This window comes from Muntiacus reevesi, chromosome 3 (genome assembly GCF_963930625.1).
Source record: "Muntiacus reevesi chromosome 3, mMunRee1.1, whole genome shotgun sequence".
Taxonomy (NCBI): domain Eukaryota; kingdom Metazoa; phylum Chordata; class Mammalia; order Artiodactyla; family Cervidae; genus Muntiacus; species Muntiacus reevesi.
In genome coordinates, this window is record NC_089251.1 from 215,735,792 (window position 1) to 215,752,371 (window position 16,580).

Genomic DNA, 16,580 nt, shown 5'->3' on the forward strand with positions numbered 1-16,580 from the left:
TTACTGATCTAAGTGCAAGACACATTGCTGTATAACAGTGGTTTTCACCTTGCCTTCACCCCTCCAAACACACATACACACGCACATGCACACACACACACACGCGCACACACACACACACGCGCACAGACATGCACACACACATGCACACACACACATGCGCACACGCGCACACACACACGCATGCACACACACACATGCACGTGCACACACACATGCGCACACACTACAGAGCTGCAGCATGGGGAAAACTAACATTCAAATGGACTTTGTACCCTACGTGCTGCGCTGTGCTTAGTCGCTCAGTCATGCCTGACTCCACAACCCCGTGGACTGTAGCCCAGCAGGCTCCTCTGTCCATGGGGATTCTCTAGGCAAGAATACTGGAGTGGGTTGCCATGCCCTCCTCCAGCGTTTTTACCCTATAGGAAATCTGAAAAGACTGATGATTTTTAAAAATGTAAAAGTTTAATCTAACATTTCTCATTTGTATTTCTTTGGAAATAGCATGTTATTCCATAGTTAATATTTCAGGATATAGAAGATCACCTAAAATAATGTTATGGACTGAGTGTTTGTGCAGCCCTGAAATTCATATGTTGAAATCTTAACCTTGTTACCCACCATGTGATACCTGTAGGTGGAACCTTTGGGAGGTAATTCAGTTAGATGAAGTCATGCGGGTGAGGGCCCTGTGATGGGATCAGTGCACTTATAGGAAGAAGAAAAGCTCTCTCTTGTTCTTCATGGGAGGATATGCTCAAGAAAGGAGCCACTGCAAGCCAGGAAGAAGGTTGTCACTTGAACCCAAACATGCTGGCATGCTGAGCTCAGATTCCTCAGCCGGAACCATGAGAAATGAAGGCCTGTTGTTTAAATCACCCAGTCAATGATACTGTGTTATAAGATGCACATGTTCTAGGTCACTTCAGTCAAGTCCAGCTCTTTGTAACCCCATGGACTGTGGCTCACCAGGCCCCTCTGTCAATGGGATTCTCCAGGCAAGTGTACTGAAGTGGGTTGCCATTTTCTCCTCCAGGGGATCCTCCTGACCCAGAGATTGAACTGGCTGTCTCCTGTGTTGGCAGACAGGTTCTTTACCACTAGTTCCACCTGGGAAGCTTGTTATAGCAACAATAACCAAATAAGACTCCTTTACTTTGTTCCTTTTTGAAGAGCCAAGTTTTAAAATTTATATCTGCTTAAATTTCAATAAATATTTTTAAATCAACAAAATAAAAGAAATATGATAGAAATATTACTAGAAATGATAACTTCTATACTGTGCTACCGGGGAAGATTTTCCTGAGAGAAGTCAGGATGAATAGGTAGTGCAATGAAAAGAGAAGGTAAAGCTTTTGACAGTGGGGATGCATGGTGCAAAAGCTGAGAGGAAGGGGGAAGAGGAAGTGCTGAGAAAAGGAGAAGAGGTTAAGTGAGCATGATTATCACTCAGACATCTAGGGAGAAGATCCCATGAGGAGCCTGGTGAGAAACGACAGAAGGGCAAATATGTAGGACCTTCCTTCCTATAGGCCAAGGTCATGAGTCTGTTCTGAAAGTAGTAGTAAATTATTAATTTTTAAAGCATACAAATGTCATTATTGCTTTGTAGTTTAAAGATTATTCTGCCTCTGGTGTAGACAGTAGATTAGATAAGAGCAAAATGACTTTCAGGGAGACCAGCTAGGATCAACTGCATTTGTCCAGACAAAGCATAACACTTTTGGTATTTTGAGCAAGAAAGATGAAGAATACAAATAGGGAATGACTCTCTATTAAACTTTTTATCAGAACTCACAAGGGTTTTCATCACTCACCATTCATTCATCCTTTTACCTTTTTTTTTTTTTTTAATAAACAATGGTAGTTAACTCTCATGAAGAGTTAACACTTCCTGAATGCTTATGATACACAGGATATGCATGTATTGTATGTATCATACCAAATTTAATCTCATACTAATTTATCTGGTGGTTACTATCTCAGTTCATATTTTATTGATGAGGATTGAAGCTTAATAAGTTTATGAAATCAGCCCAAAGCCACATATTTACTCAATGATTTGAGGCTATTTCAGACCCAAAGCAACTAAGATCTGAATTAACATGTATATACAAAATCTGACTTGGTAAAAGAAATAGGAGAAACTATTGGATATTATCAGATAGATATGTCTGTATACTGCTCTTATTATTACATATATGCTCCTTAAGTTAGGGACTGCAGCAATTTCTTCAATCCTTTTTTCTATTTAGTATCGTATTTTACATGAACAAAATAGACACTCAGTAAACACTGCTAAATCATTAAGAATGAAAAATAAATTATATTAGCTAAATGTAAATTAAAATAGTTATTTTTTATGGATAGGAATAGTTATTTTTATCACAATGAAAGTTTTTCTTTGTTGCTACCAAAAGCAATTTGGTATGCACACCTTTTGTAAATTTTCATCCTGATTGAGCTTAGTAGTTTACTTCTCTACTTCTGCTGACACAGAGAAAGGGGAAAAAACATTCAATTTGTCTATAATTATGCATGCTACTTTCATAGAGTACAATAGTTTCCACTAAGAATTGAGCTGACTTTAGACATTTCACTGGTGAGAGTTCCATGTGGAAAAGAGAAGTGAAATCCACAAATTATGCTTTCTCATCTCTGTGTTAAACATTTTAATCATAATTTCTTAAATACTGTACCTTGCAAGCTTAATCAGCATTTTTATTTACAACACAGAAGCTTTGTCATCACAAAGCACGTGCTACCATGTTATGTGACAATACACCATTATGACATTATTTTCAGGTACTTTAACCTTGAACCTATAAACAGGTTCATGTTTCAAAATAATATTGTTAATTCAGATAATGTATGTCACTTAATCACTTAATCTCATGTGTTTCCTCATACATACAATTAAATTGGTAATTCACAACTACAGTTGACTTAAAGCTATGTGTCAGGAATTTAGAGACTAAAATATGCCTTTTCCTGTCTTGAAACTTTACTGGCACTTTATTGGTAGAAGTGCTGGAACTAATCAAGGAATAAAAAAATATTCAGTTTTACATGCCAGACAACATATTTCCAATACCCAGATGCTAAATATTAAATCAAACAATTTAAAAGCCAAGCAAACAGGAAGCTTTCCAAATATCCCATCCGATCACCTCACTGACAAGATCATAAATGATCATTATGAGAAATGACAACTTGGCCCCCGCCATAGTCAGGCATGACAAAGTGTTACAGATTGCAAAGAAACAATTGCTGTTTTTTAGCCTGGGAAAAAATGCAGATGAGGTAAATAAGCAACTTGAAACTGAGATATATTTAGCTTATGGATAGCATCTATATTTAACTTGTCTGTGTATGTTTGCAGGACAAATATAAAATGTTTAAATGTCATTAGTGTACAATCAAATTTGAAAAGACAACATTCACAGCAATCATCTAAAAGGCTACTTATTGTGTGAGAAGAGTTACCAGCCTTTGTTAGAGGGGCAGACTCTTCAGAGAGAGATTAGAAAATGGATTATTTTGATTTTATACTCTCTCTTTCTGATCTCTCTATTATCACACTCAACCAAAAGCCAGAAGACAGGGAGCCATTTGACTATATAGGTAAGTCTTTAGGGGGAAGAGAACAGTGGAGGAGGATGGAGAAAAGATCTGGTAGATATGCTAGAGAGAAGTAGTAGAAAGAACCCTATTACAAGACTCATTATTTTTCCTTGAATAAGCTTTTGGCTTCTTGGAACTCTTAATCTGGAAAATATGATAGTAAAAGGCAATGACTCGGCTCCCTTCCCAAAGAAACAGGATGGATAATATATTCTCTTAGATTACTCAGAAGACTAATGAGAAAAAAAAATAAACTGTGATGTTCCGAAGTGTTACAGCCAATGCTGAATGGATTTTGAGCAAGTCTTGATTGTCTTGGCTCCATATATGATTATAGTTACTAAAATTACAGTTTATCCAAAATTCTGACAGGTATATGTAGACAGTTTTTGGGCTTCCCTTGTGGCTCAACTGGTAAAGAATCTGCCTGCAATGTGAAAGACCTGGGTTTGATCCCTGGATTAGGAAGATCCCCTGGAGAAGGGAAAGGCTACCCATTCCAGTATTCTGTCCTGGAGAATTCCATGAACTGTATTGTCCAGAGGGTCACAAAGAGTCAGACACGACTGAGCGACTTTCACATCACAGACAGTTTGGGATTCATAAGCTGATTTCTATCCATAAAGAATAAACTTTTTAAGAAAAGTAGCATATTTTTTAATTAGTTCCTTCTGCTTTTAATTCCTTCCAGATCCTTCCATTGTGAGACCCAATTCAAGAGTTACTTCTTTTGGGAATCCCTTCCCAGCTGCCTGAAGCAATATGGCTTCTTCTGCATATTCAGTTTCAACACACATTCATTATAACACTTATCAGGGGCTATGATAAGAACATTTTTTCAAATCTATAGATAAATATATTTTATGCATAGATAAATAGAGTAGAACATATTTAACATTCAATGATTACTTATTGCTCAAATCAATCAATAAACGAGTGATTAAAAAAACATTTCCCTCTGTATTTTTTACTTTTTCATCCCATATTTGTATTTATTTATTCCTTTTCTGTTTTTAGTATACCTTTATATGAACTTTGAATTCAATTTTGTACTTTATTATGTACAGAAAGATAAACTCTTTTCTTTACAAAAAGGTATTACTAGCTTGTTTTACTGAAGAACGATAGACATCATCTTCTCAGGATTATATCATACATTTGACAGTATTACTCTCTAGGTCATTGTCTAAATACAATTCTCTATACTGAATTACTACTCTTAATTTTTCAAATAAAGACCTACTATCAAACAAAATTTGAATATTATTTTAAATGCTACATTGTAAGATGTTAAACATTATCCTGCATAAAAGGATGATTATTTGTTTGCATGAATATATATTTTTCAATGTATGTGATTATGTGATTACAACTTAGCACTTACTACATTTAAAAGAAACTTTTGCCTAGGACAATGAGCCTGGGCTCTGAAGTTAGAATGTTTGGGATCATGTCTAGCACATCCTCTTATTTTGCAACCTGGGGCTTGTTATTTCACTTTTCCAGGCCTCTCTTTTCTCACTTTTAAAATAACAGATGAATTAACATTTATCATAAAATTTCAGAAATGATACATATAAAATCCTTAGCATGGTCAAATAAGTAAGCTTTTAATAAATGTTAGCTATAATTATCTTTGCATGAATGTAATAGGATTTAAATAGGTTTGTAAAGATAGGTTTAGAATCTTAAATACACTTGTTTTATTCTTATTTTTTAAAATGTTGCAAAATATTCTAATATAAACTTTGAGAATAGATTTTATCTGTTTTAAAACTCTGATCACCTTCAGTATTAGAACTGCAAGTGACAGAGTTACATTGAGCAGATTTACAATTCTGGAAGTAAAAGATTTTTGTTTGTTGTGTATGTAGGGAAATAGAAGTTCATGCTTCTCTGAACATTCTTAGGATTGCTAGCCAAGAGCAAAACCAAAACAGAAAAGCAAACTTCATTTGAATTGTTAAATATCACTTTGTAAAGTGACAAAAGATGTATGATTAAAGGTTATATTTTAAATGTTTACTTAATCATTTTATTTTTTGTAATATAAAAGTATATGTAAATAAAATCATAATGTAATGTATATTATTATATTATTGATATATTGTACCTTGTAAGTGCTACACATGTAGCCATAGGCTACTCCACAGTTAATTTAATAAATATGCATGTATTTATAAATGTATATGGAACAATGGGAAGGTAAATTATAAAAATATATTTGAACTTTCATAAATACATGGTAATGTCATCCTAAAATTTTTCTTGATTAATCAAATTGAAAGACATAATTAAAAAAAAAACTCAAATTCAATAAAAACTACTATAGGATATAACTGCATAATCATATAAAATTTCATATATACATCTTCCTTAATTATGCATATTATTTTCATTTTCACTCAAATTCATTGGAGTATAATTTATATACCAAGTGAATTCAACTTATTTTTAACAATCACAATAATTATGCACACACTCCTTCCCGTCTGCAACTTCCAACCTCACATCTTTTTCCTTAGAAGCAAACATTCATCCGTTTCTTGAGGAATGTTTTTTTCTAACGCTGTCTATTTTTAGAATTGGAGTCTTGGATGGTTATTAAATCTGAATTCCTATAATTTTTACCATTAAGGAATGTGTTTTAAAAATGTGTCCTAATAAAATTAATTTTATTCAACAGGAGGCTCTTAGATGAAGCAAAAATTCAAAACAAAAGCTTAAAAATAACAAAAATGTAAAAACCAAAGTGAGTAAAAGTAGCATCATCCTTCTTACATCTAGAGGTGAATGTGTTTGTTAATCTTTTTCAAGATCCTCTGAAGTCAGTGAAATGGTCTATGATGCCCTGAAAGACTTGGCCCCTTTACCTCTCTAGAATTATCAGCTGCTAATCACCTCCATGCTCAAGTATTCTCTCTGTTTTAGCTACAGCAACCTCTCAATTATGTCTCACATGTATGTCTCACAAGGTCATTATGTCTCACAAGGTCTTCACAATGGCTGTTGTCTAGTCCTGAGGGACTCTGCCTCCAAAATATCCACATGGCAAACAAGCTCATTCCTTCTAGAATTAGCTCAAATATCACCTTTTCAATGAAAGAGGTTTATCTTGAGTTTCTTACTATAACCTGTATACCTCTGCTATGTCACATCCAATTCCCCTATGCTACTCTATCGAAGGCAGGAGGAGAAGGGGACAACAGAGGATGAGATGGTTGGATGGCATCACTGACTCGATGGACATGAGTTTGAGAAAGTTCCGAGAGATGGTGCTGGACAAGGCAGTCTGGCGTGCTGCGGTTCACAGGGTTGCAAAGAGTCGGACATGACTGAGTGACTGAACTTAACTGATGCTGTTCTACTTGGTACTTAGGTCTACTGCTTGCTATCTGTCTTCTCCTGCTGGAATATAAGCTTCCTGAAAGTGGGTATCTTTATCTATTGTGTCCACTGATGAATGTTAACCACTTAGACCAGCATTTTGTACGTATTAGACAATCAATAATATCTGTTGAGCAAAACAATGAATTGACTGATCTACAGGGAAATGCAGATCAAAACCAGAATGGAATATTACCTCAAACCTACTCAATTGAATATAATCAAAAGACAAATAATAACAGTTATTGGCAAGGATGTAGAGAAATGAACCCTCATACACTAGTTGTGAGAATGTAAAATGGTGCAACCACTTTAGAAAGCAGTCTAACAATACTTCAAATTGTTAAACAGTTTCTATGTGCTACATCAAGTTCACTGTTGGTATAGAGAAATGAAAATATATTCCCACACTAAAATTTGCACATGACTATTCATTGCAACACTATTCATTACAGCCAAAGAGTGGAAACAATCCCAACGTCCATCAACTGATGACTGATGAGTGGATAAACAAAATGTGATACTCCCATACACTGGAATATTCTTCAGCAATGAAAAGAAATGTTGCATGGTATGATATTAATGAACCTTGAAAGCATACTAGTTAAAGGAGCTAATGACAGAGGATCACATAATGTATGATGCTGTTTATAGACGATATCCAGGATAGACAAATCTATAAAGAGGGTGAGTGGATTCATGGTTGCCTAGGAATGGGAGAATGGGATTGGAGTAGCATGGCTAAGGGATACATAAATGAATGTTAAAATTCAAGGACTGCTTATTTCCATCAGCTACTTAATAATTTATTAAGAGGCAAAAAAGAGTATAGATGTCTGTCAGGTTATCTGAGTGAGCAAACCAAATGATGATCAAGTTAATATAACCATTAATAAGACATATCAATATGATGTTCACCTTGATATAATACTGTTGAAAGAGGAAAACATCATTAATGTATCATTTCTCCCAAAAATTTTAACCAGAATTTAACTATGATGAAGTGTTCTTAAGAATCAAAATTGAGGGATATCCTAAAGAAAATAGAACAATACTCATTAAATATATTTATAAAAAGAGACAAAATACAGTTAGGGCAATATCTCAGATTAAAGGCAAATAAGGAAACATAACCAATTGCAATATGCATTCCAGGATTGTAACCTGGTTTACAAAATAGATGTTAGCTGTACAACTGAAAACATGTGAAAAAGATCTGTATATAAATTGATATTTTATATAAATCACAATTGTATTTTGGTAAGAATTTTATTATTGGTAAAGGATATAATTGAGCTCTATATTATTTTTAACTTTTTTGTAAGTTAAAATTACTTCAAAATTTAAAATTACATAATAATAAATATGAAATACTTAAAATATATTTAACAAAATATGCATAAGATCTATATACTGAAAACTGACAAATATTAATGAGAGAATTAAAGACCTTAATAAGTCAAAATATACCATATTTATCAATCACAAGATTCATTACTATTAAGATATCAATTCTCACATAATTTGTCTATAAATATAGTGAAATCCAAATCAAAACTCCAGCAAGGGAGCTTGTTGGAAATATCAAACTGATTCTAAAATTTTTATGGACAGAAAGAAACCCCAATAGCCTATTCATGATATTTACATAATTTTTTACAAAAGTACAAAGTTAAATCCATGAGGAAAGGGTGGCCTTTTTAAAAAATGAAATTGGAGCAATGGAGATATATATATATATATATATATAGAGAGAGAGAGAGAGAGGAGTGTGTGTGTACAGAAAGAAAGGAAAGCAGAAAAGAAAGAGGGAGGAGGAAAGGGAGGGAGGAAGATCTCCAGACCCAGATAATTCATTCCAGTGGTGAATTCTCTCATTAAAGCAAGAAAAAAAGAACACCTACACAAACTTTCTCAGAAAATAAAGGAAGAAGAAACATTTTTCATCTCATTTCATGAGATTAGAATAAATCTACACCTAAATCCAACAAAAGCATTACAAGAAGAAAAAAAAATATCTACAGGTCAGTATTTCTTATTCAGATCAATGAAAATACTTTAAACAAACAAAATAAAATAGCAATGCAAATGTAATTTCATGTAAAAACAGTGACAAGGATGGTCAAGTATGGTTATTCTCATGAATGTCATGTTGTTTTCATATTCAAAAATCAATTAGTATCTAATTTGCAAAAATCAACACCCATTCATGATAAAATAATCAATAAATTAGAAATAGAAGGTAATTTCCTCAAACTGATTAAGGAATCAATTAACAATTTACAAGGTATCTTAATACATAGTGGCAAAAATCTGAATAGTTTTCCCCTAAATTATAAAACCTCTGGAAAAAACAAAGCAATATCATTTTGACCTTGAAATGGGCAAAAATTTCTTTGATAAATATAAAAAGTGTGAACAATAAAAGAAATAACTGATAAATTGAAATTCTTCACAATCAACACATTTTGCCTTCAAATATATAATTTTTAAAAAAGGCAAACCACAGACTAGGAGAAAATCTATACATCGTAATTATCAGGCAAAGTACTTAAATCCAAAGCAAATTTTAAAGCCCCGGACTTCATCATAAGAAGGCAAAAAAATACAAATACATAAAAATCAGTAAAATATGTTAACAAATATTTCACAAAGAAGATAGACATGTGGCTAGTAACAACATGAAAAGATGCTGAACAATATTAGTATAGGAAAATGCAAATTAAAACCACAAAGGGACACTAATATTCGCTCCAATAGTGGTGAGAATATCACCTTCATAAAGTGCTGGCAAGACACTAAGATGATGTGCATTCATTGGAAAGCTCTTTGTTTCTTAAGAATTAAATATGTACCTACCATACACCCTAGACAGTAAAAATGCATGAGGAAAATTTGTGGAATATAGAGGTGTGTTATATATCTTGAGTGTGATGGTAATTATATGACCCTACATATTTTTCAAAAGTCAACAAATTGTATACTTAATATTAAGTGACTTTACTGTATATAAATTAAAATTCAATTCCACTGATCATCCCCAAAAATTGCAATTTGGGTAATTTGATAAAAAGAAGTATTATTTTTAAGGTACAATAATGTTACTTTGCATTTAAAAACTAAAAAAATAAAAATTCCTAGCATTTATATACTAAAATACAGATAGAATGTTATAATGGCTAAGATTTGTTTCAAGATAATCCATAGAGTACAAGTATGTATTTAGGAAATAAACCTTATCCTACGTGAAAATTGTTGAAGCTAAGAAACCGATATGTAGGACACACTATACTACTAGGTCTACTTTTCATAGACTTTTGAGACTGTTATTTTAAAAAGTAAAATAAATAAATAAAAATGTAAGAGAAGTAACTTAAATTTGTGTTATAACTACCCCATGAAATAACACTTTTTTTTTAACATCAGCAGATTTCAAAGAATTTAAGTGATTTCTTGGAGAAGGGAATGGCAACCCCAGCATCCTTGCCTGGAGAATTCCATGGACAGAGGAGGCTGGTGGGCTAAAGTCCATGGGGTCACAAAGAGTCAGACACAACTGAGTAATTAACACACTAAGTGATTTCTTAAAGGTTAGACGTCAAGTAAGTTGCAGAAATCTGATGAAAGTGAAAGAGGAGAGTGAAAAATGTTGCCTTAAAACTCAACATTCAGAAAACTAAGATCATGGCATCTGGTCTCATCACTTCACGGGAAACAGATGGGGAAACTCTGGAAAGAGTGACAGACTTTATTTTCTTGGGCTCCAATCACTGCAGATGGTGACTGCAGCTATGGAATTAAAAGATACTTGCTCCATGGAAAAAAAGTGATGACCAACCTAGACAGCATATTGAAAAGCAGAGGTATTACTTTGCCAACAAAGGTCCGTCTAGTCAAAGGTATGGGTTTTCCAGTAGTCATGCATGGATGTGAGCGTTGGACCATAAAGAAAGCTGAGCGCTAAAGAACTGATGCTTTTGAACTGTGGTGTTGGAGAAGACTCTTGAGACTTGGACTGCAAGGAGATTCAACCAGTCCATCCTAAAGGAAATCAGTCCTGAATATTCATTGGAAGGACTGATGCTGAATCTGAAACTCCAATCCTTTGGCCACCTAATGTGAAAAACTGACTCACTGGAAAAGTCCCTGATGGGAAAGATTGCAGGCAAGAAGAGAAGAGGACAACAGAGGAAAAGATGGTTGAATGCATCACCAACTCAGTGGACATGAGTTTGAACAAGTTCTCAGAGTTGGTGATGGACAGTGAAGCCTGGCGTGCTGCAGTCCATGGGGTCACAAAGAGTTGGACAGGACTGAGCCATCAAACTGAACTAAAGTTGCAGAAACAATTTTAGCATACAAAGTATCCCATATCCATTCCATGACTCCTTAAATATTACTACACATACACATGCATGTGTGTGCTTGTACACACACACACACAGATGTAAGAAGACAGATAAAGACTCCAAAGATAATTATCAGGGAAGATAGTGGAGTCACCTAGAGGCTGTTAATAGTAAAGGATTCCATGAAATAATCTTTCTTTTATCTTTTTTATTCAGCAATTACTGAAAGAAGTCAGGCTATGTAAATGCTCTTTCTTTTCATCTCTCATTATCATTTTTTAAATTTTTCCAACAAAATATTACCTTAGATGGCAACACTAATCTGAGAAGCAACACTGTTCTGAAAGCTCACAGTCACACAGCTCCACGTGGAGGAATAGGGTAGCATCTTCTTAATGTCGCAACCACTCTCCTGACTACTAGTGGCACTATGTTGATTGAAACCTACTGAAGAGGGTTACTCAGGAAATGGCATGATTTTCTCAAAAAGATTTGATGAGAAAGTCGATTCATCAGGACTGCTTTTTATGGGAGGCCACCGCTTTCAGTGGTGTTTTAATGTTAAGAGTGGTGCTTTCTTTGATGGTTGTATCTGGATTACATTCAAAACAAAGCAATCAGAGTTTGAAACTACTGTGACCATTTATTATATCTTAATCCAGGGCAAATTATTTTAAATCAAAGTACACGCTTCATCCACAATGTATCAAAAAGCAGAAACAGTGAGAAAGATGAAAGTTTTGGACAGCCCCAAGCCTGTGGCTTGTTGTTTTTTGATGTAGTAGTAATACTTTGGGGCTTCTTCATTAGTAATAGAAGTATAGAACTTTGGAGGAAAGTGGAGCAGATAGCATACCAATAGACAGAAAGCTGTTCTGGATGTTGTATCAAGTCAGTAACATAAGAGTCAACTTATTTTGTATTCTCTAAAGAGCATTTTATTCAAAGAAAAGGCAAATTTAAAGCACAACTGGATTTAGGAAATGGAGTCTTGAGTACATGAATATATATCACATTGCAACAAAAACTCTTCTTATATCTTTTGATTCTTATGAATTTATGAATTAAGATTTTCTATTGTACCAATTTAGAATGAGTCTAAACCATTCAAAGTTTTCTCCAAACTTTTAGTGCAACCTGGAAATAAATTAGTAATCCTTCAGCAATATATGTCACCTTACACATAAAGCATGCTTGACTGCTAAGAGAGATTTCTCTTAGAATTTCAAACTGCTTTATTCAAATAAGTCATACATATGCTATTTCCAAATGTTACAGGAGGAATTTTCAGACACATCATCAAGTTTGTTTTTTATACCACTGTGTGTGTGCATGTATGCTAAGTCACTTCAGTCATGTTTGACTCTTTGTGACCCTACAAACTGTAGCCCACAAGACTTCTTTGTCCATGGGGATTCACCAGGCAAGAACCCTGGAGTGGGTTGCCATGCCTTCTCCAGGGGATCTTCCTGACCAGGAATTGAAGATATGCCTCATGTCTCCTGCATTAGCAGGGAAGTTCTTTACCACTAAGACCACTGGAGAAGCACTCTGTACAAACTTCAATGTGGAAATACTAAAAATATGGATATTTTCAGGTAGTCAGTATAAGGATTTATATTCTGTGCTAGGAGAACAAAAGTCAATGAAAACTGCTTCATATTAAAGAAGACCTTGTTGACCTATGAAATACTTAACTTCTGCAACATAAAAACTGAGATAATTTTATTCTAGTCAATGGCTTGAATAAAATCAGTGGCTCTTATTTAAACTAAAATATGTAATGATGGATATATAAATACATGCAGAATTGAAGGTATTTCTTGGCATGAACATACTCTAACTAAAAATAAAAAGAAAGCAGACCAAAAAAGTTTATTTTTAACATTTTTAATTAACTTTAATTTTTTTTAAAAGTTTGATTGAACTATAGTTGATTTAAAATGTTGTGCTAGTTTTTGCTTACAGCAAAGCAAATGTCATATATATATATATATGTATATATATATATATATATATACACATACATACATATATCCGCTACTTTTTACATTATTTTCCCATAGAGGTCATTATAGAGTATTGAAAAGAGTATTGAAAAACAGTAGGTCCTTATTAGTTATCTATTTTATATTTAGCAGTATGTATATGTCAATCTCAATCTACCAATTTATCCCCGCTCCTTTCCCTCTCTAGTAATCGTAAGCTAAAGTACGTATTCTGAGTCTTGCCTGTCATGCAAGTTCAGAATTATTTCAAATGGAACCTGGGCTGCAGTGTAAGAAAGATCAGTCTAATTTAACAACTAGTAATTGTAAATGCTTGAGAAACACTGCTGTCCTGAAAGACCTAGTCACATCGTTTTCAAAAGTGCCTATTTCAAGAAACATTGGTGTACTTTAATGCAATGTAAAATGATATTATTACTCTTTGAGCAATAATAATAAGTAATTGTAATAATAAATAATAAACACACTCTATATGTGTTTTAGTTTTCAGAGGAAAAACTAAGGCACCAAGAAGAGAACAGTTTTTTGTTTTCTTTTTTTCACCCCAGATTCTAAGTGAAGTAAAAGTAGTCAGAAAAACATGGCAGACATACTCCATTTCCTCATAATTCTTTGTTGTGTATATGCATATTCAATTGTCTTTTATATACACTTTTAATTATATATAAATATACATAAATTAAATGATAGGTTTATAAGTGTATACAATACAAATGATATGATTATATCTTTTTTTTCTGAATTGGAATTTTTAATAACTACACTATGACCCACAGCATAATTTAAGCTATGTGAGAGTAAAATACTTATAATGAAGACTGAGGAGATTTCTAAACAAAAATTATAAAAACAGCTAGGTTCTTGTTCTGTCCCTGACTGGATAATTTTAGATTTAATGAAGGTCACTCCACAGAAGAAAGGACAGCGATTAAAAGGCCTATCTCCCAATCCTGGCAAAGTTTTCTTTTGCAAAACAAAACACAACAGAATCTACACGAAGTCACTAAATCAGCGGCTTCCAAGTTTTCAGCTGGTTGTTGAAAGGCTGTCAGAATAACCAGCTTCTGCTGTTAAAATGATTACCCAATTGACTAGTTCTCACTCCTGTGATTTTTCAAGCAGGCATTTCAACCCAGAGGCTTTTGGGCTAACAAATTCTCACACTTGGAAGTATTTTGCCTAAGGACAGATTAGAGTAAAAATAATTATTTAAGCTGCACATTTTAAAAATAGCTTTACTACTAATGCCTCTTATGGTCTGAAAATGAGAACTTTTTATAATCGAACCGAAGAAAAACATGGGGATGAAGGGAATGATTTCCATCTTTTGTACTTAATTTAAAATTCAATGCTACACTCTCTCTACATGTTAATATGCATTTATCTACATTTCCAACTCTGACACTTTGCATTTATTTCCCTGTAATTGATTTAATTAAGGATTTTAAAATAAACATAGCATGTAAATATTCTATGAAATGGCATGTTCTGTTCTGAAACAACACTGCTTCTTTATTTTAGTGTCATTTGCCATGTATTTTAAGCTATTCAATAAATCCATATTAAAGATAGGTTTGGAGACACTGTTCATAGAGGCAGCTTTCATATATCCTCAATGTGTCTTTGCACTTCAATTAATTATTGAAACATTATTTGGTAATTTCTATGAGCTAGTAGCAGTACTTTGACCACTCTACTCAATATGGTATAAATGGTATGAACAACTGCACAAAGTTATAGTTTTTCCATTTGTTCAAAAAATACCTATAACTTAGTAATGAGAGGGTGTCATTGAATTATGATTAAGTTCTGTGTAAATGAAGGCAATATAATCAGCTCCCTTGTACCAGGCAGGTATTATGCATTTCCACAAGGATTCATTTTAGTTAATTTAAGTTGAATAAGTAAGCATCACAATTTGGCAGCTGCCAGAGAGATGACAAAAAGTAAGCATTTACAATTGTTCAAGGACATGCTCTGAAGTATTCAGGATATAAGTCACTTCTTGACATTAATGCTAAATAATAAAACTTTCTCCCTTTAACAGAATTTGGATAACTAACTGGTGGCTTTAGTATAACTGAAGTGTTAATAACAATCATAAGTCATTAGATAAGCAATATTTCTCAAATGGGTACTTTATGAGGTTTTAGATGTAGTACACAAGGAGTGGAGGGCGGAGAGGAGCTACTCCACGTTCAAGGTCAGGAGGGGCGGCCGTGAGAAGACACCCCTCCTCAAAGGTAAGGAGCAGCGGCTGCGCTTTGCTGGAGCAGCCGTGAAGAGATGCCCCACATCCGAGGTAAGAGAAACCCTAGTAAGACAGTAGGTGCTGTGAGAGGGCATCAGAGGGCAGACACACTAAAACCATAATCACAGAAAACTAGCCAATCTGATCACAGGACCACAGTCGTGTCTAACCCAATGAAACTAAGCCATGCCGTGTGGGGTCACCCAAGATGGTCGGGTCATGGTGGATAGGTCTGACAGAATGTGGTCCACTGGAGAGGGAAATGGCAAACCACTTCAGTATTCTTGCCTTGAGAACCCCACGAACAGTATGAGAAGGCAAAATGGTAGGATACTGAAAGAGGAACTCCCCAGGTCGGTAGCTGCCCAATATGCTAATTGAGATCAGTGGAGAAATAACTTCAGAAAGAATGAAGGGATGGAGCCAAAGCAAAAACAATACCCAGTTGTGGGTGGGACTGGTGATAGAAGCAAGGTCCGATGCTGTAAAGAGCAATATTGCATAGGAACCTGGAATGTTAGGTCTATGAATCACGGCAAATTGGAAGTGGTCAAACAGGAGATGGCAAGAATGAATGTCGACATTCTAGGAATCAGCGAACTAAAATGAACTGGAATGGGTGAATTTAATTCAGATGACCATTATATCTACTACTGTGGGCAGGAATCCCTTAGAAGAAATGGAGTAGCCATCATAGTCAACAAAAGAGTCGGAAATGAAGTACTTGGATGCAATCTCAAAAGCGACAGAATTATCTCTGTTCATTTCCAAGGCAAACCATTCAATATCACAGTAATCCAAGCCTATTTCCCAACTAGTAACACTGAAGATGCTGAAGTTGAATGGTACTATGAAGACCTACAAGACCTGTTAGAACTAACACCCAAAAAAAGATGTCCTTTTCTTTATAGGGGACTTTCTTTATAGGAAGTCAAGAAACACTTGGAGTAACAGGCC

General features: G+C 34.3%; 1 protein-coding gene across 1 annotated transcript in view; it reads right to left on the reverse strand.

Annotated features, from left to right (window-relative positions):
• The window catches only part of LRP1B (LDL receptor related protein 1B), a 1,678,044-nt gene that overhangs the window by 336,694 nt on the left and 1,324,770 nt on the right, over positions 1 to 16,580 (reverse strand). The window lies entirely within an intron of this gene.